We start from the raw sequence: 25,742 nt of genomic DNA, 5'->3' as shown, positions 1-25,742 counted from the left end.
GTTTCTTTTTATCATGTTATCTGAATTTTTCATATAGTGGTTTTTTGGATTTGACTTCCCCGTAGTCATTTTTACACATTTAATGTGTTCAAAGGGATTTTCCACTTAACCAAAAACTATGTGTTGTGGTTTGATGTGATTTAAATTCTGTTTTGATATTGTTGTTCTTTCTTGCTTGTGTTAGGGTAAAGAACCGATCTGGAGTCTTTTCAAAGTGAGTCAATTGATTCAATAGTATAAAAGAACTGTTGGTTTATTAAAGCAATATTAATAACGATGATTATAAATGTATGTATGTATGTATGTATGTATATGCAACGTAGTGACCTTTTGGTTTGAGTAAAGTCTTTTATTTATTTTGTTTCACATCTCTCGTTCCAAGGCTAAATACCAGCCTGGTTTAGCGGTTTTTGGAGCCGATACTTGTACCATATAAAATTTATTGGTTTTCAAACTAGTAGCTCGCAACATCCTAGACTCCTAGTCCATTGCTAGCACACAGCCTCCCAAATTGTTTATTATCAATATTTTTTATTCTCATCACTGAGGCTCCATATGCAATATTTCATTTATGTGCAATATTCAAAGCAAATAATGAATAAAACAAGTATTATATTATTGAAAATCAATGTCATTTATCAGTAAATAATTTATACTTACATTCTCATAGAACGTTGATGTGGATACGTCTTATTAGCAATACTATAATTGAATTTAATCATTTCATTAGCTTAGGACTACCACTAAACCTCATTATATTCATTTATCCATTTTTACTACCCATTACCTTTTTATTCCTCCTATTTAATTATTTACTTACTTTATTTTATTAAACTCTCGTACTTGTCCATTTATTTCCATCCTATCATCTATATTTTGTTTTTTTTTTTTTTCTGAAACATATCATACTCATTCATTGATAAAAGTTGCGAGCCTAAAGCTTTTACAAATAGAGCAAAAAGCTCTGAAGTAAATCATGGAAGCTAAAGATACAGTCATCAACAACAGATCAAATCAACCAAAACACAGCATCCGCTAACCTATGACTAAATATCAGGTTGAAAACTCAGATCTGCATTAAACAGACACCATCTAATGCATAGGTAGCGCTTATTCCTCGGCCTTGAGAGCAAAACCTCCAAGCCAATACTTATTCCTCGGCCTTGAGAGCAAAACCCACAAGCCGATACTCATCCTCCTCGACTCGAAAGCCAGGATAAATTTCACATCCACAACCCAAAAGTTTGGACCAGTAATATCGGACAGCAACCGGGCGCAACAAAGTAGGAGGAGAAAGTCTTATTACAAGCATAAATAAAACCAGACAGGGAAATAAAGAGAACAATAAAACTAATGCAGGAAAAGAAATTACAGCAAATAAAACCAAATATAGGGGAACTCAGGAAATACAACACAGAAAAAAAAAATAAATAAATAAATGCAAAAAACACTCAAAGCGAGTCACGGCAGCCGAAGGAGGCCTATCGCGAGCTGGCCGGAAACTACCGCAGAGGGTGGCATAAAAAGCTTGGCGCGGGAGGGGCGAGTGAAAAGACCCGACAGCGAGCGGTGAGCAGCGAAGCGAGCGCGGAGGAGATCGGCGACACATACACCGGAGTCATACTCCTCCATGGCTAGGCATTTTAACTTTTTGCCATAGGCCTCGATGCTTTTTTAAAAGATGCAAATTATAATAGATGAGTACTCCATCAAGATTAATGACATATAGTGATTGTTTTTCCGTTACACTACAAACCATGCAATGATATATGAAAACATTTTAAAATGGAATTGATTTCATTAGAATTATTACTCTTCGCTCGCCTGAGTCTTTTAGCAGCTATGGTTTGAATGTTTAACCAACTTATGCCCCAAAAATAATAATCATCCCTAACCCTAGCTCTACCTCTCCAGAAGGTGTCATTCAATGCATTCTCAATGCAAAATCTAGCAAGATGAACCCACTAAAACACCAGCCATGAACCAACCCTCTTCTTACCCTTGATTTTTTTTTTTTTTTTTTTTTTTAAATATATTTGCCCACATAGAGAAAAGTAAAGAACAGAAATCAACAAACAGCTCTAATCTGGAAGACGCAGTTAGGATAAGAATAAAAAACCAAAGGAATAGACATGAAAGAAAGCTCTCATGATCTATCAATTCACTGGAAAACAATCCATGAATTAACAAGACTACCCCAGAAAATCAGAACAATAATGACGACTTGCGGTCAAGGAAATAAAGGATTTCGACAAGGGTTTATCTGGAAACGAGACACTTAAAAATTGGTGTTTTTATATAATTAACAAACAATAATATGTTCTCCAAAAATGTGGCAAAAGCACTTGCATTCATTCTTCATCCTTGCTAGCACATTCGCAACGCATAGCGGAGCGGATCCGGGCCCAGTTCCAGATGCTGACTAACATAATATACTCTTACTTACCTCTCTAAGCAGCCCTGCCGTGATGAAAATTGAAGCATCCTCCTCAACCCTCAACATCTTTTTACTTTTACCATGTCCATGTGGGCTTAAGGCTTACATGATAATCCAAATCAAACAAATATAAATATCTTTAAACCGACCCGACTGTCTAAAGATTGTACTGCCCATGTAAGTCTTACCACTCACAAATGATTCTCCTGGGAATGCCCCTGTGTCCATCTTCTATTGAGCTGGCCATGTAATCCTCCCCTCTAACTGCCTCTCCAGTGGACTTCCGCCTTTATCTTTCGGCTGTTCAAAATAGGCGAAGCCTCCTCTAGCATCTCTTCCAATCCCCTTGACGATTGCCCCTTTATGCTCAAGTGGTTTCCATCTCCAATTTCCTCATGATCTAAATTCTCATATTTTGACCAGCTTTGCCTTGTTTTTTTCATCCTCTACTGCCAATTCAACACCATCTTCAATAGGGCCATCCCGAAGCTCCAAATTTCGACCATTCACCCTCCACTCTCCTGGTTCTGCATTCTCATTTCTCTCAGCATTCCTTTCTTGGTCTTCCGTCCCAGACTTGAATCGATTTGGAACTTCTCTCATGATCTCCTTTTGGAGCAAATGCTCAGGATGCTGACAATCTTTAATTTCTACATCCACCTTGTGATCAGTAATAACAGTAGCCATCTCTGCACTCCCATTTTCATTACTTTGGTTTTGCCTACTTCTTGGTGGCATGCGATGATTGTCAGCAGATGAATGATCAGGGACGAGAAAAGATGATATCTGCTTTGAAGCCTGTTCCTCATTCACAGCTGGAGGTTTTGATGGGGCCCGATGACTTCTTCCTTCCACCTCACTGCCCTGGGATGGGGGCACTCTGTTTTGTTCATAGAGTTCCAGCATTTGATTGCTAACTTCTGTGAGACAAAATAACCATAATGATTTAAGAAAATCTTTAGATATGTCCACCTAATAACAACACAAAAGGACAGCCCGCCATTCGAACAGGAATACCAATGGCAAATGATTTTGTGTATGGCCAGCTTGTGGCTGAGCCAACTTCTGACCTTCATCAGGCAATAGAAGCCATCCATTATCATTCTTTCCAGGCTGCCCACCATTTTAATTTGTTAGGCGCCATCAGAAGGAATGATACATAAACGACAGCTAGAATCATCTGGTTTTGGTCTATTTTCACTATTCAAAAGGGACAAATGCTACCGGCAAACAACAGGAAGCATTTGAGCCACAAGGCAGTTAAAGGCTATCATCCCCTTGGGTCCAAACAATTTCAACTACTAGATGAAGGGAAGGAAGGAGACCAACCCTCCAATTGACATGGGGTGACATCAAATTCTTGCCACCAGACCTTCTCACCATCCGATGGAAGCTTCACTTTGAGGAACTTGGCAGCAAGGAAAATGGCACCTGCCGCAATATGATGAGGTTTAAATTGCAGGCAGAGCGGTGTTCTCAGCCTGCAAGCCATTTTCCAGTGTGTGAACAAAAAGGCAAGAGAAGGAAGAGAAAACATTGAACTGGAATTAATAAAACTAAGAAGAATAAACAACATTGGGTCATACCCGTCATTTACAAAATTCCATGCAACTTGAGCAAGGGCATTCTGAGCAACCTTGAATTTCTTTATCGCTTCAACAAGAGGCTTATATGGGTGGTGAACATTGAGGTCGAAACCCAAAGTGGCAAGTACAACCCTCTCCCCGAGTAAAATTAGCTCCTTTTGTTGTTCATATACTTCCTGAATGATACATCATGAGGATCAATGAGACAACTACAAGACCAATAATACAATACCATAAGACAGGAAAAGGGAAGAGTGGGGGGGGGGGGGGGGGGGGAACTTAAAGCAAGGAGATGGTTTACCAATGGTACAGCTGTTGGTGAGAAAAGTGAGGAAGCTGAGCAAGAATTTTATTATAAAAGGAAGTGCAGGGCAAGAAGTTTTCTCATAAATACGTATATTCTGGCACTTTAACAATATCATCAGTAAGTGGACACCTTCTGTTTAATCCTCTGGGCTGCAGCGGGATCTTTTTTGTGGATTATCTCGTAAGAGACCAGAATAACATCCTTCAATGGACGAGGAGTTTCTTCAACCTTCCCGGCCAAGAACATGCACACAGTTGCGATGGTCTGCAAAGCAAATTAATGAAGTTAGGCAAAAAAAAAAACACTTATGGACAATTTTCTTAATTCAGCTACCCACTTTAAAAATTACACTATCAGAAAATCCATAAAGAGGCAAAGAGCGAAATAAAAGCCATCATATAGACTGAGCAAGTACAACAGGGGATTTAAAAAAAAAAACAAACAAACAAATAAACAAACAAACTTTCAACAACTGATTGGTATTATAGTTGAGATGCGAAGCATTGCAAATAACATAATTTAATAATTGTACATTTTGAATAAAAAAAATCAGTTTTTTGAACTCTAAAAAGTGTTGGCCGCCATTAATCTTTGTAACCCACCCCTTTTGGAAGTTCACTAACAGCATAAAAATGAGGGGAAATAAAAAAGAAAAAAAAAACATAACAATTATTTTATATCAGGAAGTACTACTTAGGAAATATAAGAATAACTGGTAAAAGGAAAACCAAGGATCCAACCAGAATGGCACAGCAACATTGGCACTACATGTTTAAAGAAGCAGGAGATAAACACCCACAAGTCAGAATCTAATCAAGACAACCATTTTCCATGCCCTGTAAGCGTGCTTTTACTTTCAAGACACTGCTTTAAGGAAGAGTGCTCAGCAATTTGCAAAGGAAGACACAAACCACTCAAAAAATAATGGGCGTTTGTTACACGATTCTACTGGTCCGACCTAAGGTTGTCAGAATCAAGCTTCAAGAAAGGATCAATTAAGGGTCATCAGAGTCAAACCATAAAAGTTGAAGACTTATGTGCACAACTTACCACAACTGATTAATATTAGTTTTACATGAAAAACATTACAAATCATACAATTGTCAAACACAATTTAATCATAGTAAATCTTATTAAGAATTTTGTTGCTTTGAACTTTAAAATGTTTGCTTCCATTAATCTTTGTAACCCACCCATTTGGAGCTTCACCAAAAAAAATATTCAAATAACAGTCTTTAAAAGTAGAAAATGAGGCAAAAAATAAAAAAAATAAAAAACAAAACTTCTAATTTAGACCGCCAAGTACTACTGAGATAAAATGAAAGACAAACTGACAAGAGTGACTTCACACAATAAGGTAACTCTAAAAACCCATTCAACCATTGCACTTTTCCCCTATAAAATCTCACTTTTCTACTATGCAAAATTAGCCTAATTCGTTGTGTTGAATAAGTAGCATTGAGACCACACCTAATTCATTATTGGATGAAAAGCTGTCACAAAACCCAATGTGCATATGTCAAGTTTTTACCTAAATGTCCCTGCCCTCCATGGGAAATAAGGAAAAAGAAAATGGTTTAAACGTTGGAAACATCTCGAATGTGTGAGCATGTGTCAAAAGAAATGCTGGAGAAGCTTTGATATCCAAAATGTACATAAAACCTTAATAGCATCAATTCCACTTGGTCTAGAAAACATTGAATTTGCAAAAGGAACTTCTCTCTAAATTGCTTTCCAATTTACTCCTACACCACCAAATAACACGACAGGCCATTTAAACTCACGTGATCCATCACTCATGCAAGAACCAAGTTAAACAGAGACTAATGTACAACAAATTGAAAGTTCAGATGGATTAATTCCAAGGGTAATATATATTCCACAGAGTAAAACAACCTACCCTTCTGTCATTCTTTGCATGTGATTGCCGAAGGAAAAACCGATGACAAAATATTATTGCCGTGGCGATGGTTACCTGGGGCCTGCATTGAGAACAAGTCCAGTGAACATTCTGGCCATATCTAGGGAACAAAGTATCATCAATTTTTTTAATAGTTAAAGAATATACCAGCAGATCTACTGTATACACATATACTAAAAAAGCAGAAACTTATGATTTTGGGTAAGTCTGTGCATGTCATAAAAATTGGTCTGCCATATAACATCATAAAAATTAACAACATAGATATAGATGCAATAATCTTCCACCATAAAGAAGCTTCATGTATTGGGTTGGCAATTTCTGTCATCGACAAATTTAATGCAACAAAGCCATCAAATAAAGAACTCTCTCTCTTTCTCACTATTTAACTAGAAACCCAAATCAACATCAGCTTTAAACTGTGCACAAATTAAACTTGCAAAGATTTAATTGATGAAGTAAAAATTATAGAAGAAATAATCAGAAGTGTTGCATATAATAAGTTAGTTAGATATTTTGCAAGAATTAAAATAAATGGACAAGTATGGACTTACACTTTTAACCTCATGCCCAAATCCTGCAAGAATGTGCAGTATGACTTGCGTAAATAAGTTTCTTTCTTCAGGTCAATCACATCTCTTCTTGATGGAGAATTTTCTTCAATTTCCTTTCTGGACATGTACCAGCGACCCACTTCCTCTTGCCTGTCTTGGGAATTTCTTGAAGACCCACCATCAGATGTTACATGATGTGATGATTCCCCAGATAAAAGTCCAGCCATGTCAGTCTTCAAAAAGTACAGGACAGTGGACAAAGATATGGCTACTCTAGCGAAAACAGGTCCATTTCCTGCTCATGGACCAAAAAGATGAGTCAGAAATTAAAACACACCTGAATATGATGTACTAGAATTTTTTCTATGCATAATTTGATGCACTTGAATTATCACATACTTACAAATAGAAGTTCAGAAACACCATGAATTTGTTGAAAACTAGAACTAAGTTACAATTAAATAATCAACAGCAAATGCTAAACAGCAAAAGTCATACAAACAAATCGAAAATCCTGCTGACAGTAAACATCAACATGAAAAACATTGTAAAATGATTTTTAAAAGGAGGGCACAAAGCTAACACAATTAGAACTTATTAATCATAAAACCAGATCATCTTCTCTGTTTAGTCATGATCACTCCATATTTGACTCAATAAGACAATCAATAAAAGTATTCAACCGCAAAGTAGACAATTATTTTTTTTTCTATTATAATTCTCACTACTAGAGCTACATAATCTACACTCTTCACATTGCCACCAGCAATTTTTCTTCACAAGTTTCTCCAATCCATTGGCCTCACATAATATTCACAATGCTTTGATTTTAGAGAGAGAGAAAACACCACTATCATAAAAAAAATTATATAAATAAATAATAATAATAATAATAATAATTCTCACCAAGAAAGCTGCTAATGATTTCAAAAACTTTATTTCATCAGTACGGTGACAAAGTTAATACAAATAATCCAAATAACAATGTTGACCATGCACTTTCAATTCTACAGGCTCAATGATCTATTATTGGTCTGCCATAAGACATCATAAAAATTAACGTAGATATAGATGCAATAATCTTCCACCATAAAGAAGCTTCATGTACTAAGTAGGCAATTTCTGTCATCCACAAATTTAATGCAACAAAGCCATCAAGTAAAAAAATCTTTTTCTTTCTCACTATTTAACTAGAAACTCAAATCAATATCAGATTTTAACCGTGCAGAAATCAACCTTGCAAGGATTTTTCAATAACTTACTACTAAATAAATAAATTTTTTGATAAGTAATTCAAAATCATTAAAAGCGCAAAGGGATGCAACCTAGTAGACATAAAGTATACAAGAGAACCCCTAAAGTATAGAAAAATAATAACAAAACACCAAAAACTTAGAAAAAATAGAAACAAGCAATCTAATAAACACAAAGGGGCTTTAGACAGTATTTTGATTACGTGGGACATAATGGTGGTGGTGATGTTGTCAGGTGGAGAAAATAGATAAGTGCATGGGGAAGTGCACCTTGGTTGCCACCTATAAAAACATTGAAGATCATTCCATCGGGGCTTTTGTGGGTGTCTATAGCCCTAATTCTAATAGGGATAGAACACTTCTTTGGGATGAGTTGGCTGGTATACTCAGTTGGTCTAACTTGCCTTGGTGTGTTGGGGGTGATTTTAATGTTACCCATTTCCCCAATGAAAGTCCGGGAGAGGCTTGCTTATGCCCTACTATGATGGAGTTTTCGGACTTCATTTTTTAATCAAGGCCTGATGGACTTACCTCTTGTTGGCGATACTTTTATTTGGTCGAATAATCAGTCTTCCGCATGATTCAGAATTGATAGATTCCTTGTCTCTCCGGTGTGGGAAACTCGAATTCTTGGTGCATCCCAGAGGAGGCTCTCTAGACTTTGATTGGATCATTTCCCTACCTTCCTTTATTGTGGTGATACTCTAAGGAGGAGTAGGTCTTTCAAATTTGAAAACATGTGGCTAAAGTTGGAAGGTTTTGTGGATAAGGTGAAAAAGTGGTGGGTCTCTTATAATTTCCAAGGCTCGTCGAGCTTCATTTTAGCTTGCAAGCTCAAGGCTTTGAAGATTGATTAAAAGAGATGGAATGAGGAGATGTTTGGCAGTATAGAAAGGAAGAAGAAGATTCTTCTTCTTGATGTCCTTGAAGAAAAAGAATGGGCCTTAGACGTTGAGAAGAAATTGACAAAGGCAAAAGTTGTTAGCGAGTTAGAAAGATCTATTCTCATGGAGGAGGTGAGTTAGAGGCAAAAACCTAGGGTGTTGTGGATAAGGGAGGGTGATAAGTGTACTAAATTCTTTCACACAATGGCTAACTCCAACAGAAGGAAGAACTCCATTGCCTCCTCATTGATTGGCAGTACCATTTCTACCAACCCCACGAAGATAAGCAAGCACATTGTCTAGTTTTACCCAAAGTTATACACCAAACAGTTTAGTTGGGTGTCGTCGGTAGATGGCCTTTCCTTTGATTCAATAGAGGTAACCAAGGCTAGTTGATTGGAGAGAGATTTTGAGGAAGAGGAGGTAAGAGAGGTAGTGAAAGCTATGAACAGTGACAAGGCATCGAACCCTAACAATTTCTCTATGGTGTTCTTCCAAGCTTCTTGGGATGTTTTAAAAGAGTATGCCATGAAGAGTGCCTTATTGCTTTGTTTATCGTCCTTATTCCGAAGACTCTAGGACTTTCACCCAATTAGTCTTGTGGGCGGGTGGGGGGTGTGGGCATTTACAAAATTATTGCCAAGGTTCTAGCAAAATGCATTCATAAGAGGTATGCAAATCCTAGTTCCTATTCTTATTGCCAATGAATGCCTTGATAGTAGATTAAGATTTGGTGAGCCAGGTGTTATATTCAAAATGGATCTAGAAAAGGCTTATGATCATGATAATTGGGACTTTCTATTGTATATGATGAGGAGGTGTGGCTTTGGGGGAAAATGGTACCCTAGGATAGTTCATTGTGTTTCTTCAGTATGTTTCTCGGTTTTGGTAAACGGCACTCCATCAGGTTTTTTCAATAGCTCCGATGGCTTGAGACAAGGGGACACTTTGGCCCCACTATTGTTTGTCCTTGTGATGGAGGCATTGGGTAGCTGATTTCTGCTGTAGTGAGTGGGGGAACTGTTGTCTGGTTTCTTTGTGGGTAATGTTGGTGGGTTTGATTTCTCTCATCTCTTGTTTGCTAATGATACTAGGATTTTCTGTGGTGCTAAGCCAAATCATCTCCATCATTTTTGTTGCTTCTTCCTATGCTTTGAAGCTGCTTTGGGCTTGAATATTAACTTGGCTAAGTTAGAACTGGTTCTCATGGGAAATGTTGAGCATGTGGAAAGGTTGGCTGGTATTCTAGGTTTTGGGATTTTCTCTTTGCGGATGAAGTATTTCGGCCTTCCGATACGGGTCTTTTATAAGGCCAAGCATATTTGGGATGGTATTATTGAGGGGATAGAGCGTCAGTTGGCTAGTTAGAAAACAATGTACTTGTCCAAGGGTGGTAGGGTTACCCTTATTAAGAGCCTATGTATTTCATGTCTCTCTTTCCTATCCTAACAAGTGTTGTCAACCGTATTAAGAAGCTCCAACGTGATTTCTTATGAGGTGGGCTAGGTAAAGAGTTCAAATATCACCGAGTTAGCTGGTCCAAAGTTTGTTCTGTACTCTCTGCGGGAGGGTTGAGAATTTAGAACTAGCTAGTGTTCAATCGTGCTCTCTTAGGTAAATGGCTTTGGCGCTAGGTGCATGAAAGATAGGCATGGTGGACTCAAAGTTTGGCAGTGCGTGAGGTGGATGGTTTTCTATTGATCCTTCAGGAGCGTTTGGGTGGGGCTATGGAAGAACATTAGAAGGGGTTGGGAGAAATTTTCGTGTCACACCAAATTTAAGGTGGAAGATGGCTCCAAGTTCAGATTCTGGCATGATCAGTGGTGTTGGGATGTGGCCCTGAAGAAACCCTTTCTAGATTTATACAGTATTGTGTGTGCAAAGGATGCCTTTGTTGCGGCTCACTTGGATTTTTATGGTGGTTCCAACCTGTAGATTGTGAGCTTTACCAGAGTAGTCATGATTGGGAGTTCCCAAAATCAATTAAGGCCTTAGTGAGAAATGATGTGAAAAGCATTGATGACGAATAACAATTAGCACTACAAGAATGCCTAAAATCTCAATCAAACATAAAATTCACAACACATGAACAATAATACAGTTGCAAAGGATGGTAATGGACAACTAAGCAATAAATTGTTTACCATAAAGTACAAAATTTTGCCAATCTCAAATAAGTACCACCTTCGAAAAGCAAACAAATAGGTATAAGCTTATTATTTAGGACTACTATGGAATAGACTAACTTTACAAACACAAATACAAAACTAATTAACTCTTAAGAGTTCATGTAGTCTTGGACGTGTAATAGCTTGAACAAGGATTAATGTTATTACTACCATAGTATCCTATCACAGCCACTCAGTTGAATGGGAAAACAAAAGAAAAGAAAAGAATAAATAAATGTTTTTTGACATTATATATGGCATGTCAATTTGAGCACACTATTCATAGATAACCGAAATGTTCTTGTTGGTTGTCTGGTTTCAAACTAAACCCGGGAAAGAGAGAATTTTCAGAAATATTATGAATCTAGAGGTATAGCTCCAATTAACAATTATAACCCCAGAATGTAAATCAAAAGCTTCTCAGAACTCCCACATCAATCATTTGAATCATGTCCAATTCTAGTGACAAGCCACTCTAAATTATTTTTCATAAATCCTCCATGAAGCCATTCCCAATTAAACCACCAACGTCTTTCACAACAAGAAGAATTCAATAGCAACAAAAAGTTGATGAAATCCACAAAGTCTGCTCTATATCCCTTCCCATAAATCCCTAAAACAAACTAGCCCATTGAGGCTGTTATGAGAGGGAAACCCTAAGCATACTGCAATTTGGGTTTCAGGTTAAATTAGACATACAATTGGGATGCATATTTATAAAGGACAACAGGCGTAAAAACATTTAAAAATTAAAAATTAAAAAAATAAATAAATAAATAAAAAGGATATAAGACTGCTAAAACATATAAGCTTCGAGTAGGGAACACGAATGAACACAGCATTCACAACAAATGGACAGCAGTTGTGGCCTTTACAGCAATTTGTATAAAAAACAACTATTTGCCAATTTGTTCCCCAAAATATGACCCCGAAAAAAAGAATAATTGCAATTACTCAACTACGCGTAAAGCTTTAAAAGAAACTTAAAAATCAAAAGTTGCCAAATTCACATACGCAAAACAAAAACAAAAAAAAAAAAAAAAAAAAAAAAAACGAAACTTTTGAAAACCCTAGATAGAGAAGTCATCATCATGTTAGCATGTTAGCTATTTGTAGACAGAAACCTAAAAATCGGAAAGTTAAATGTGAAAGGAAGGGGAATTACATACTCTCCCCATCCAAAGTTAATTTCACTTTTACATGTTCTCAAACGAAAGAAAGGAAGCAAAAAAACTTTAAAAATAAAATAAAATAAAGGAAAAGAAAAAGAAGGATATCCAGACCTAATTCTTTCACGTAATCCTGGCCTCCAGATTCCCAAGCGAATTCAAATCTTCATTGGAAGAAAAAGGCGTAAAAATCCCCCCTTGTTTCTGAACCTAAATAGCAGCAGCTTTTGGAAAATCAAGATGGAGAGCGATTGTAAGGGATGGGGATCTTTAATCTCGTAAAAAGAGAGAAGAAGAAGAAATAATGAAAATAATAGAAAGAGAGAAGAAGAAGAAGAAGAAGAAGAAGAAAGGGAGAGAGAGGGGAACCTGGGTCGGTCAATAGCCGGGCGGTGTCGCTGCTGCTCCTGCGGTAGCTATTGCTATTGCTGCTGCTGCTGGAGAGGCCTTTCTCCTTTCCTTTAATTACGGGTCGTATATCAATATGTGTTTTTTTTTTTTTTTTTGGGTTCGACCCACCCGATCCGAGTGGGTCACAGATTGACCCCCAGTGGGGTTTTTTTTTCTTTTAATATAATATTTATAATAATAATTTTTTATTTATAAATAGGAGTAGATTTGAAATTTTAAAAAAAATTTGGGGTATAAAAGTCTTTTACTCATTTGACCGCTTAATTTAACTGCGAAATTCTAATGGAATGGGGAAAGTGAAAGGAAATCAAAATTAAATATACCAAAATGAGAGATTTTAAACTTTAGAAGAGTGCAAAAGACACGTAACTTCGTGGGATAAGTAATGTGTCCCCTTATTTGTATTTAGGAGAAAGTCCACATAACTCCCTCAAACTATCACTCAATTGACAATGTCCCCCCCAAACTTTCAATTGTGGCAATGTCTCTCCAAACTACCAAAAATTGTCAATGTTCCCCCAATGACGAAATTACCCTTAAAAATAAAATAAAAAAAAAACTAAAAAACTAAAAAACTAAAACTAAAACTTCTAGAAAAAACCTAAAACTAACGAAAAAAAAAAAAAAAAAATCCAAACGTTGGCCAATTTTATATTTTTTTAAAATCAATTTTATAAGAAAAAAATTTTAAAAAAAAAAAAATCGATTTTTTTTGTTATATAAAAATTGAAAATTTTCGTTTTTTTATTTATTTTTATTTTTTTTCTATAATTTTATTTAAATAAAAATTTACGTTTAAAAAAATAAAATTTTCATTTAATAAAATGAAATTTTTTGTTTTTTAAAACTAAATAAAAAAATAGTTTTTTTTTTAAATAAAAATTTCCGTTTTTAAAAAAAAAAATTAAAAATTTTTGGTTAAAAAATTTTTTTTTTTTTAAATATTTTTAAATTAAAATTTTTTGTTTTTTAAAAAAATCATTTTTTAAAAAATTTATAGGGGTATTTTTGTCTTATTGAGAAATCTATAGGGGCATTTTTATCTTATTGCTAGTCTTGGAGGGACATTGACAATGTTTTGGTAGTTTGGAGGGGACATTGTCACAATTGAAAGTTTGGAGGGACATTGTCAATTGGGTGATAATTTGAGGAGAGTATATGAACTTTACCCTTGTATTTAAGAATCGCAGAGGAGTGAGCTATTGAAGCTGAGAATCGGTTGATCTTTCTCTCAATAATCACACGCTACTCCCTCCCTCTTTGAGGTGCTATTGGGTTGTGGTTGTGGAACTCTCTGAATTCTATATATTATTTTATCACTATTACTTTTTTTTACCATACAATACATTTTTACATGTGAATATGTGTTAAGACTTTAGTCATATTGGTCAAAGCATTCGAATGCCTTACCAAATATATTTCCAAAAATAATGTTATCTTAGAGTCTATTTAGAAGTGCATTTGAGGACTTTAAAACAACATTTAACACACTAAAAGTCCGTTTGGTAAAAAAATTTAAAGCGCTTTTAAAGGTCAAAGAGCCTAAAAATGACAAAAATCACTATTGACAAAAGTTTAAAAATGAAGCTTTTGTCAAAAAAGTTATTTTTAATTTAAAAGTTCAATTTCTCAAACACAATCACAAACAGGGGCGGATCCAGAGGAGGCATATGCCCCCGGTCAACCCCTAAAAATTATCCTTGCCCTTTGGTAAATTTTTTTTTTTTATGCCCCTCAGCCATGATTATGCCCTCTCTCAGGAATAAGTATGCCCTTTAGCCATGATTATGCCCTCTTCCTCATGCTTTAGCCATATATTATGCTCTTTAGTAAAATGAAATTTGAAAAAATTTAGAAACTTAGTGTTTCAAATGAATGGAAGGAGGAAGACGATGAATAGTACTCTAAACAGTGCGTTTTCTTTTTTGGGAAGGACCATGATACAGATTACACGGCGTGCTAAGGAAAATTTTTTTTTAATATTTTAATGCAAAAAAAAAAAAAAAATTGCACGTGGCGTTCTGTTTTCATTCACCCTTTTGGGAATATTGACTGGGGAGTGGGGACAGGCTGGACAAGCGAGGCAAATAGATAAAAATAAATAAATAACTAAATAACTAAAAAAAAAACTTTGAAAATATGCCTAAATGGGAGACCCGCGTGCTGCAAGCCTGCAACAAATATAAACAAAACAATAAAAAAAATTAGAGAATTGCTACACTTACAAAGGCTTTTACAAACAAAGCCTTACAAACTGATGTGGCAAGAAAAAAGACAAAAAAAAAAAAAAAAAAAATTGGGATCAACTGCCCGTGAGAGACCAGGCTGGGTCGCTGGCAGACCCACTCCTGGGTCTGGCCGCGACCCGTCGTGCGCCGTGGGTCTAGGCCAGACCCAAGCATGGTCTCCTGCCTCCTTCTTTGCCCATCTCTTCGCCTGCTGTGTCTCCCTCTTCCTACTTTGCTTTCTGTGATCAAAAGTTGTTTGGTTGTTAAGAATGTTAAACAGGAAGACAAAAACTACTCACATTTCTCTTTCTGAACCCAAAATACCACAATTCAAACTGTAAGCAACACATTAACAATTTTTTCATTTGTTAAAATTTTTTTCAGTCACAGCAACAAGCCAACAACCATGGACTTTCCAAGAACCAACCAAGCAGGATGAATTTTCCTCAGTGAAGAATATGGTAAAAACAGAATTCGATTCTATACAGAGCTATCCCCGAGTTTGCAACCATACAGACCAACACTCAGGCAAACTCAGACACTCAACAGAAGGTCTGATGATGGATACAATTGGAGAAAATATGGTCAAAAACAAGTGAAAGGAAGCGAAAATCCAAGAAACGAAGCTATTCCCCTGAGTTTGCACACCTGGATCCAGACCCAGGCGGCCCCGCTGGGTCTCGGCCAAACCCAGCGTGGGTCACCAGACCCACACCTGGGTGACCCACGACTGGGTCTGGCCACGACGCTATCTACCGTTCCATCGACGAATCCAACGCCAACGAGGCTCACTTCAAAGAAACAATCACCATGTTCAAGAAACAGAGCAGCTCTAGAGCTAAGCGTGGCACTCTTGATCAAAGATTGGATGGAGTCTAGCTCTGGCGCAGCCTTTTCATCATCCGAAACAGAGTCAAGCTACATACACAAATCAAAGCCCAAATTGCAGAGCTCCAAGAAGCAAGGGAAACCGGAGTATAGGAATTCAGAGAAGCAGTCCAAGCCGAAAATTGAGGGTGGTTTTACGCACAAACCTCACGTACCCACGGCGGGTGGTGGCCAGACCCGCCGTGGGTCTGGCCGCCCACGGCTGGGTCTAGGCCAGACCCAGGCATGGGTCTGCCCGCGACCCAGTCTGGTCTCTCACGGCAGCTGGTCTCAAATTTTTTTTTGTCTTTTTCCTTGCCACATCAGTTTGTAAGGCTTTGTTTGTAAAAGCCTTTCTAAGTGTAGCAATTCTCAAAAACATTAAAGAATGTACTAATGGCCAATGTGGAACGAGTGGTGATATGGGTTACGTCGGCGTGCGTAAACAGTAACGTACGCCGGTGATCAGGCATGTGCCACGTTAGATAAAAAAAAAAAAAAACCGTTTTTTATTTTTGAAAACAACGCCAATGTCAAAGACTCAAATCCCTCCCCCCATTTCATTCTTGAACCCCTGCCCTCAAATTTCCCCCCAAATTTTCCCTCCCTCCCCGTACTGCGAGACGCTTCACCACTGCCGGAAAGCTGTACAGCTCTCTCTCTTTTTGTTTGAGCATACCCAGATGAGAAAAAAGTGAAAGTCCAGCTTCTTCTTTCACCCACGTGATTTCAACGTGTTGAGTGTTGAGCCTTATGGGTCTAAATTTCTTTGATTTCTTCTGTGTTTCCAATTTTTGTTTGGTTTTGTGTGTGATTTCAACGTGTTGAGCGTTGTTTGGTTTTCCCACAGCTCTCTCTCTCGCGCTCTTCTTGTTTGAGCGTAAACATTTAAGATCAAGCACAGATCTAGATCATTCATTAAGAAATCTCTCAGATCCGGGCTTAAGAATCTTTCATTTTGTTTTTCATTTCTTGTTTTGCTTTTGTCTGTTTGTCTCATTTTTTTATGGTGATCTAGTTTTTTTTATATTTGTTGAATGTTTCGGTAGAAGATTTCAATTCACCACTAAGGTTTCAAAATGGCAAGCCACAGGGTTGCCATCATTGCTCCATTTGTAAGCCAACATGCTTACAAATTTCTAGCATGGGCGTTGAACCCACCAAGAGCACCGGCCATGGAGACCCCGTAAGGTTTTTGAGCATGTTTAGCTCCACTAGGGTGGCACCGTGTGTCCTCTCCTCTCCCCACCGTCACCGCCACCGACGACCACCTCCACTTCCTTCCATTAGCTCCGGCCGTAACTCATTCCCTCACGAGAGGAATACACCCCAAAATAGGTCTTAAAATCACTCACCCATTTTCCTCCCAAAATCCCCCACCGAGAAAGGTCGGGCTTGGTGGAGTACGGACCAACCCAGGATGGAAGACAACGATCCTGTCTGAGTCGGAGTTGGGGCCGTCTCTGTCGGAGATGGCGAAGGCGCAGCGTGCGGGTGGAGCATGGACGAGAGCATTTCTTTTCCTCAAGTTTTTTTGTCTTTTGGGTTGGTCCTGGATACCCATTGCTTTAACTTCTTTATTCGACTTTGTTTATGGTAATTCTATTTTGGGGTCGTTTGGTTGCTGAGAAAATTTGGAGGAAAGAAATAAGTGACAAAAAACAGAGGAGGAATTCTGTATATTATTTTTCCATATATCTTTACAAGGAATAACCATGTATAAATAGCATTACAATTGAACCTATTCTCGGCTTAAGCTAATTTCAAGGCAAGAATAAAGGATTTTATTCTTATATGGCAGGATTGTCAATCAATCCTTATATGTAGTGATTGGCAATCCAAGATCTTTCTTCCCATAATAATTTCGGATGACAACTCACGCTAACACTCCCCCTCAAGTTGGTGCATACAAATCTCTGATGCCCAACTTGTCCAGTGAGTTGTGAAACACCTTGCTGCACACAGCCTTTGTAAGTACATCTGCCAATTGATCCTCGGACTTGATAAACGGAAAACAGATTATCTTGGCCTCAAGATTATGTTTAATGAAATGTCGATCTACTTCCACATGTTTGGTTCGATCATGTTGGACAGGGTTGTGTGAAATAGCAATTGCAGCCTTGTTGTCACAAAATAGATTCATCTCACTGTTTGGGGCAAAGCCAATTTCTGTTAATAGTCTTTTAAGCCAGAGAAGCTCACAAAGACCCTTAGCCATCCCTCTGAATTCAGCTTCAGCACTTGACAAGGCCACCACGTTCTGCTTTTTGCTTCTCCATGTAACCAGGTTCCCACCGACGAACGTGAAGTACCCTGAGGTGGATTTTCTATCTAATATGTTTCCTGCCCAATCCGCGTCTGTGTATCCCTCAACTCTAAGATGATCATTCCTGGAGAACATGAGCCCTTTTCCTGGAGATGACTTTAAGTATCGAAGAATTCTAATCACTGCATCCATGTGATCCTCACTAGGGCAATGCATGAATTGGCTTACCATGCTCACGGCATAGGCAATATCTGGGCGAGTATGAGAGAGATATATAAGTTTCCCTACTAATCTTTGGTATCTCTCTTTGTTTGTGGGCACTTGGTCTGGATATTCTCCAAGTTTATGGTTCTGGACAATTGGTGTGTCTGCAGGCTTACATTCTAGTAGTCCCACCTCCGATAGTAGGTCTAAGATATATTTCCGTTGGGAAAGAAATATACCTTATTTTGATCTAGCAACCTCAATTCCCAGAAAATATTTAAGTCCTTCTAGGTCTTTCATTTCGAATTCCATCGCCAAAAGCTTTTGGAGTCTTGATATTTCTTCTAAGTCATTGCCTGTAATAATCATATCATCTACATAGATTATTAAAGCTGTGACCTTACCCAGTTGACATTTTAAGAACAGTGTATGGTCTGAGTTACTCTGGTTGTAACCATACTTCTTCATTGCCAAGCTAAATCGCCCAAACCATGCTCTCGGTGACTGTTTTAAACCATACAGTGCCCTTTGTAATTTACATACCATTTCAGACTCAGAGTTTGCTATGTAGCCCAGTGGAACATCCATGTAAACTTCTTCCTCAAGATCACCATGGAGGAAGGCATTTTTTACGTCAAACTGGTGCAATGGCCAATCCTGGTTTGCTGCAAGAGACAGTAGTACTCTAACCGTGTTTAATTTTGCCACTGGTTAGAAGGTCTCTTGATAATCTACACCGTATGTCTGCGTGTAGCCTTTGGCTACTAGCCGAGCTTTGTATCGGTCTATTGAGCCATCTGCTTTGTGTTTGATGAAGAACACCCATTTACAACCCACTGTCTTTTTTCCTTTTGGTAGAGGGACCAGAGTCCATGTTTCATTTTTCAGTAATGCCTCCATTTCTTCCTTCACAACCTGAGTCCATTTAGGGTCTGCTAGTGCTTCATGGATTTCTATAGGGACCTGGTATGAGGAAAGGTCATGTACAAATGTCTTGAGTGGTTTGGATAGCCTCTTTGTGGACACATAGTTGGCAATTGGATACTTTGAGCTTCGTTCTCCAACATCTGGGGAATATCGACTTGGTGGTTTGCCACGATTATGCCTGAAAGGTAAAGTATAGCCAACAGAGGTATTCATATTACTAGAGTTTGGAGGTATAGTTGGGGAGTTTACCTCAGGAATATTCTCAAGAGATGGGCCTTCGGGTACTGGGGCGTGGGGGGTGTCTCTTTCAGCTTCAGGTAGTGTAGAAACTTCTCTGAGGTCTGGCTCAATTTCTGTGGACATATCCAGTCCTGTATGTGGTTCTCTTTCGTGAACCTCCTCTTCGTTGTTAACTTCTTCATAATTGTGGATTTCAGCCTCGTTAACTCTTGCCCAATCCAATCTCAACCAACTCGGCTCTTCACTATGGATCTCCCCCTGACGAGTAGAGTTGGGTACTGGAGAAGGGAAGAATGATTCTGTTTCTAGAAAAGTGACATCCATAGTCACGTAGGAGCGGTCATTGGCTGGATCATAGCAACGGTATCCTTTTTGATGTAAGGCATACCCTAAGAAACAACAGCGGATGGCACAAGGATCTAGCTTCGTGCATTGGGTCTTATGGAGATGGACAAATGCAACACAACCAAACACTCGGGGCGGAATCATCAACATTGTAGGTAAGGTGACATATGTAGACAACGTATGTAGGGGAGTCTTAAAATCCAAAACTTTGGAAGGCATCCGATTGAGAAGATGCACAGCTGTGGCAACGGCATCATCCCAATGTCTACTAGGCATATGGGCACCAAGTAATAAAGCCCGAGCAGTTTCAAGAATATGGCGATTTTTTCTCTCAGCCACCCCGTTCTGCTGAGGAGTCTGAGGGCAAGAAGTTTCATGAATAAGACCGTGACTTTGGAAATATTCATGAAACTGGTGGTTCACATATTCACCACCATTATCTTATCTAAGAATCTGAATCTTAGCAGAAAATTGAGTTTGAACCATAGTGTGGAACGACTGAAAAACACGTAGTACCTCATGTTTGTGTTTTAACAAGTAAAGCCAAGTCATGCGAGTACAATCATCAATAAATATCACAAACCAACGATTTCCAGATGTTGTAGAAACGGGAGAAGGACCCCATACATCGGAGTGAATTAAAGCAAAAGGAACATTACTTTTATTCATGCTCAAAGGATAAGTAGCTCTATGACTCTTAGCCAGAATACATGTTTCACATTTGAAATCAAATAGTGACATGCTGGAGAATAAATCAGGAAATAAATGTTTCATATAACCAAATGATGGATGTTCTAACTGGAGATGCCATAGCCAAATCTGTCGTTTTTTTCCGTCAACTGGATGATGCATGTGATTTGCACGTCCCACACTGAGATCATCCACATAGTAGAGCCCCCCCCCCCCCCCCCCCGCTTAGTACCACGCCCAATGATCTCCTTGGTAAGAATATCCTGAAGCAAACAGAAAGTGGAATACATGAGTACGACACAATTCATGGCTGTAGTAATCTGACTCACAGATAGTAACTTATGTGAAAGAGAGGGAACAAGTAAACAATAGGTTAGTGATAGAGTAGGTGATAAGTTGACTGTGCCGGCCCCTGTGATTGGGGAAAGACCCCCATTTGCATTTGCAATACACATTCGCCGTGGTTGGGACGTTTGTACAAAGTCTGTGGCATCAAATGTCATGTGGTCGGACGCTCCCGAGTCAACCACCCACGAGCCGTTATCATCATCTCGAGAGGAGCTACAGAGGGCATGACTCATTTACCTGGGTCTGTGGCCGGTGCATCTCCCTTAGAAGTCTCGACATGAGAAGCGAGAGAGAGACATGGTTCTGTTGTAGCCACTGCAGCCTGACCAGTTCCTCCATCCGAGGTAGCATCACGGCGTTTTCGAGTCTGAAGTTCATTCCACCAGTCTGGATATCCATGTAGTTTGAAGCAAGTGTCTCTAGTATGTTTCGAATTTCCACAATGTGAACACTTGGTTCCATCAGAGGGAATTCGTGGTCGAGAAGGGTTGCTGCCTTTCCCATTGCCGAGAGAGAGAGACTTGGTCGAAGATGGGATATTCTGTCCAAACCTGAAGCTCTTCGAAGCCAAGACTACTCCCGGATTATCACTAGAATCACCTGTGATCATAACTGCCTGCCGAACAGCTTCCCGACGAACATGAGCGTATGCTTGTTCAATAGTAGGGAAAGGTTTCATCTGTAGTATGTCCCCTCGAATTTCATCAAGCCGATCATCCAGGCCATCCAAGAAGACATACACCCGGTCTTCCTGAAGCATGTCGTTGTAGTGCTTAATATCAGCCACGCATTCCATCGGGTTTGGTCGGCGAAAATCAATCTCACGTCATAGGCCCTGGAGGTCAGTAAAATATTTTTCAAGAGAGCCGCCTGCTTGTTTCAGCCGAGTCACACGTCGCCGGAGATCATACACCTGAGATGTATCACTTCCGTCAAAGTAGGTGGTCGCAATGGAATCCCACACCAGTTTCGCGGTTGGAAATCTGATGAAGTTCCCGATCAGCGATGGTTCCATGGAATTGATCAGCCATCCTTTGACAATGGCATTGTCTGTGCGCCACTTTCGAAAGGATGGATCTGTTTGTGGAGGTTGCTGGATATCGCCATTAATATATCCCAATTTGTCTTTGCCTGAGATATACATCTCGACAACTTGGGACCAGAGGGCATAGTTGGAGCCGTCCAACTTAATGCCAATTGGAGCAGCAGTTGTGTCGGTGATCTGGGTTGGAGCCGAAGCTTTGGTCAAAACTTCGTTCATTCTAGTGGTTAATTCGGTAAGGATGGATGTTGGTAAGGGGTCATAGCAAGATTGGTCAAATGTTGGGTTGTCGGTAGGTTGGTCAGTGCCGCTCATAGTTGCGGGTAAAGTAGATGGAAGGAATTAGGATTGAAAAAAACTGTAGGTGACAAGATCAAAAACCTGCTCTGATACCATGACAAAAAACAGAGAAGGAATTCTGTATATTATTTTTCCATATATCTTTACAAGGAATAACCATGTATAAATAGCATTACAATTGAACCTATTCTCGGCTTAAGCTAATTTCAAGGCAAGAATAAAGGATTTTATTCTTATATGGCAGGATTGTCAATCAATCCTTATATGTAGTGATTGGCAATCCAAGATCTTTCTTCCCATAATAATTCCGGATGACAACTCACGCTAACAATAAGAACTTGGATTCTCATAATGGTTTTTGGTTTGAAAGTGGGCATTGTAATATGCCAAGTAGAGCTACGACTCTTATATGTCCGATCTCTCACAACAAAATTGTGTCATTTTATAGGAATGAGCGAAAAAGATGATTTATTGCTGCAAAATATATTATCTAATTGTATTTATTTATTTTTTTTTCAAATTATTACATTTCTCTTTCTCCTCGAGTGTGTGTGCTCATGAGTCTACTTGTAGTTGTCATAACTCATTCAAAGTTGATGGCCTCTTTTTAGACATTGGGAATGCTTCACTTCTCGTTTACTCCAATTTTATTTTTTGTTTGAAATCCTTATTTTCTTCTTTTTATGTACTTATTCACTTTGGCGTGCACCCTTTTTTGGCTTTGTTTTGGATGAAATGAATTGTAGTGGGATAGGAAAATGCAGGAAATTGTAATGAGAGATGGAAAAATATGGATTGGATTGGATTGACAAAATGGAATTACAAAGATAAATGGGTGGTGAAGTGCCTGGTCCATCAGCTCAATAAATCCAGTGACAACCAACCTTTAAACTAGTAGCAAAAGTGCTGTCAAAATAAAAATTAAACATCCCTATCCCTGGTGCTTGCCATTGCTAGACAGTTCTGCCTCTGCCATAGTTCAGTCAAATAGCTTCATTGCAATCCCAGATTATATGCAAGGCCATCCGAATTGCATTCACGGTATTCCTTTTTGTACCATTCAAGTAATGTCTCACAAGTCCATGCCATGTACTATCTTTACTCACATCTGCATGCTTGAGCATTGTAGAGAAAACCAATTAGACTTGTGGAGCAAAATTACCATGTTTAAGACATGGCACATCCACTATATTCTTTTGCAGGAAACAAGCAATCATCCATATTAAACCTTTATAGTCAGTTGGAACTGGATTCTTCTCAAGGAGTCGAGAAATCTCCATGAACTTTCTGAATAGAAGTGTTGTTCAACAGAAAGGCACCTAAAATTGAAAGAAGAAAGAGTGGTCAGGTTTTGTCAAGGATTCAGAATTTTTAGTGAAGGTTTGATTGTACCAAGGATTTCCAATGTGAAAGTCACTCAATGCAATGGATAAAGAAAGAAATAGCCACCCTGGAAGCTATGTCAAAATTGGGGAGTCATGTTAATTTATCTCAAGGTCTTAAATACATCAAGAAAGAAACATAATTCAACTCAATCAAAAAACGACATTCTGTTAATGTAATATGTTTAAACAATAGTAGATAAATTATGATAAAAGTAAAAACACCAAGCTATTATCAGCTAGACAAAGTAATTGGAAGCTCAAAGGTTTGAGTGGCAGTCAAGATGAAGATTTTTTTTCTCTATTTCTCATTCCCCCTTTTCAAGATAAAACAGAGAGATCTTTAGATGCTGTTCATGTCAATTTGATAAGAATAAATATATTGCCAACATTAAAGAGAACAAAATACTTGAAGATATTGAAAAAGCCCTGAATTTTTATTAGTAACATGATATCACAAGCACTTTTTGACTTTCATACCAAACTACAACTCTTATTGCTTAGTACAAAGAGAAACAAAAGGAACAAGCAATTACGATTTGAGCATTTACACCCAGTAGCATTTCTGAATAACAAAACTCCCTAGTCTACAACACAACGAGAGTCTACAGGCAAAAAGCCATGCAATTGCAATTTAATCATTAACACCTCATAGTATCATGTCTGAAAAAGAAGACACCCTAAAGTACAGACACCAAAAGCAAACGAAAGAACAAAAATCTAAAAATGATGAAATACTCATCATTTAGTAGGGTGTTATCCTGCTTATTTGGGAATTTGGGTATTATCCTGCTTATTCAAATCATGGACTTGGTGCTACAACCCAATTCATGGGCTCATATTAATCGGAGATGAAACAAATTCTGGCATATTTAACTACTAATACACATGGAAAAGAATATGGCTTTACCAAGAAAAGAAGAAAAACTACTAGTTGCACGCTCCAACACAATTCACTACCCAAACACACAGATGATCCATCTTCAGAACACATCTTTGGCCTACAAATATAAATATTTACAAAATCTAGATGTTTGACATTTGCTATAAACTGTATTTGAACAAAGGACTATAACAAATTCAAGGGGGGTGAAGCCAAAAGATGTAGAGAATGCATGAATTTCAGAATGCACAATCTTTTCAAGAAATATATAAGCGTAAGACCAAAAGAAACAATAGATGCTAAAATAATAGCATAATAGAAACACATGAACGACATTAAAAAGCATGTTGGCTTACAAATGGAGCAATGATGGCAACCCGGTGGCTTGCCATTTTGAAACCTTAGTGGTCAATTGAAATCTTCTACCGAAACCTTCAAAAAATATCAAAAAAACTAGATCACCATAAAAAATTAGACAAACAGACAAGCAAAATAAGAAATGAAAAACAAGATGAAAGATTCTTAAGCCCGGATTTGAGAGATTTCTTAATGAATGATCCAGATCTGTGCTTGATCTTAAATGTTTACGCTCAAACAAGAAGAGCGCGAGAGAGAGAGAGCTGTGGGAAAACCAAACAACGCTCAACACGTTGAAATCACACACAAAACTAAACAAAAATTGGAAACACAGAAGAAATCAAGGAAATTCAGACCCATAAGGCTCAACACTCAACACGTTGAAATCACGTGGGTGAAAGAAGAAGCTGGACTTTCACTTTTTTCTCATCGGGGTACGCTCAAACAAAAAGAGAGAGAGCTGTACAGCTTTCCGGCAGTGGTGAAGCGTCTCGCAGTACGGGGAGGGAGGGAAAATTTGGGGGGAAATTTGAGGGCAGGGGTTCAAGAATGAAATGAGGGGAGGGATTTGAGTCTTTGACGTTGGCGCTGTTTTCAAAAATAAAAAACGCTTTTTTTTTTTTTTTTTTTTATCTAATGTGGCACATGCCACGTCACCGGCGTGCATTACTGTTTACGCACGCCAGCGTAACCCATATCATTACTCATGGGGAACAGCAGCCGTGTAAGTTAAAAAAAAAAAAAAAAAAAAAAAAACAAGAAGTCAAGCCCAAAGTGGAGAACAGTGGCTGTGTAAATTAAAAACAAATAAAAGCCTTGTAAAAATAATTGTTCTTTTAAATGAATTGTCTTAATATTTATATAATTATATTGCTATTAAGCTTATTTTTGCTAATTGTTTTAATATTTAATTATTTATGAATTTATATAGTTTTTGTTTCATATTTTAATTGTATAAATATATAATTGTAGT

The 25,742-nt window shown here is 38.1% G+C and overlaps 1 long non-coding RNA gene and 1 pseudogene across 2 annotated transcripts; both read right to left on the bottom strand.

The window, feature by feature from the left end:
* Window positions 1-2,082: 2,082 nt before the first annotated feature.
* On the bottom strand, window positions 2,083-12,720 carry LOC132171812 (cyclin-T1-5-like; annotated as a pseudogene). Its single transcript, XR_015909376.1, has 8 exons — window positions 12,649-12,720; window positions 12,394-12,489; window positions 6,806-7,100; window positions 6,231-6,312; window positions 4,460-4,594; window positions 4,024-4,199; window positions 3,767-3,918; window positions 2,083-3,357 (listed from the first exon to the last, which is right to left on the bottom strand). The product of XR_015909376.1 is annotated as a cyclin-T1-5-like (transcript).
* Window positions 12,721-22,921: 10,201 nt separating this feature from the next.
* On the bottom strand, window positions 22,922-25,373 carry LOC132172673 (uncharacterized). The gene is made up of 2 exons (XR_015909478.1): window positions 24,769-25,373; window positions 22,922-23,466 (listed from the first exon to the last, which is right to left on the bottom strand). It is a non-coding gene; the product is annotated as an uncharacterized LOC132172673 (long non-coding RNA).
* Between the last annotated feature and the right edge of the window lie 369 nt (window positions 25,374-25,742).

Source organism: Corylus avellana, chromosome 1, assembly GCF_965113065.1.
Source record: "Corylus avellana chromosome 1, dhCorAvel1.hap1.2, whole genome shotgun sequence".
In the NCBI taxonomy this organism is placed as follows: Eukaryota; Viridiplantae; Streptophyta; class Magnoliopsida; order Fagales; family Betulaceae; genus Corylus; species Corylus avellana.
Note: the sequence above shows the minus strand (reverse complement) of the source record. Positions and strands in the feature narration are given on the sequence as shown.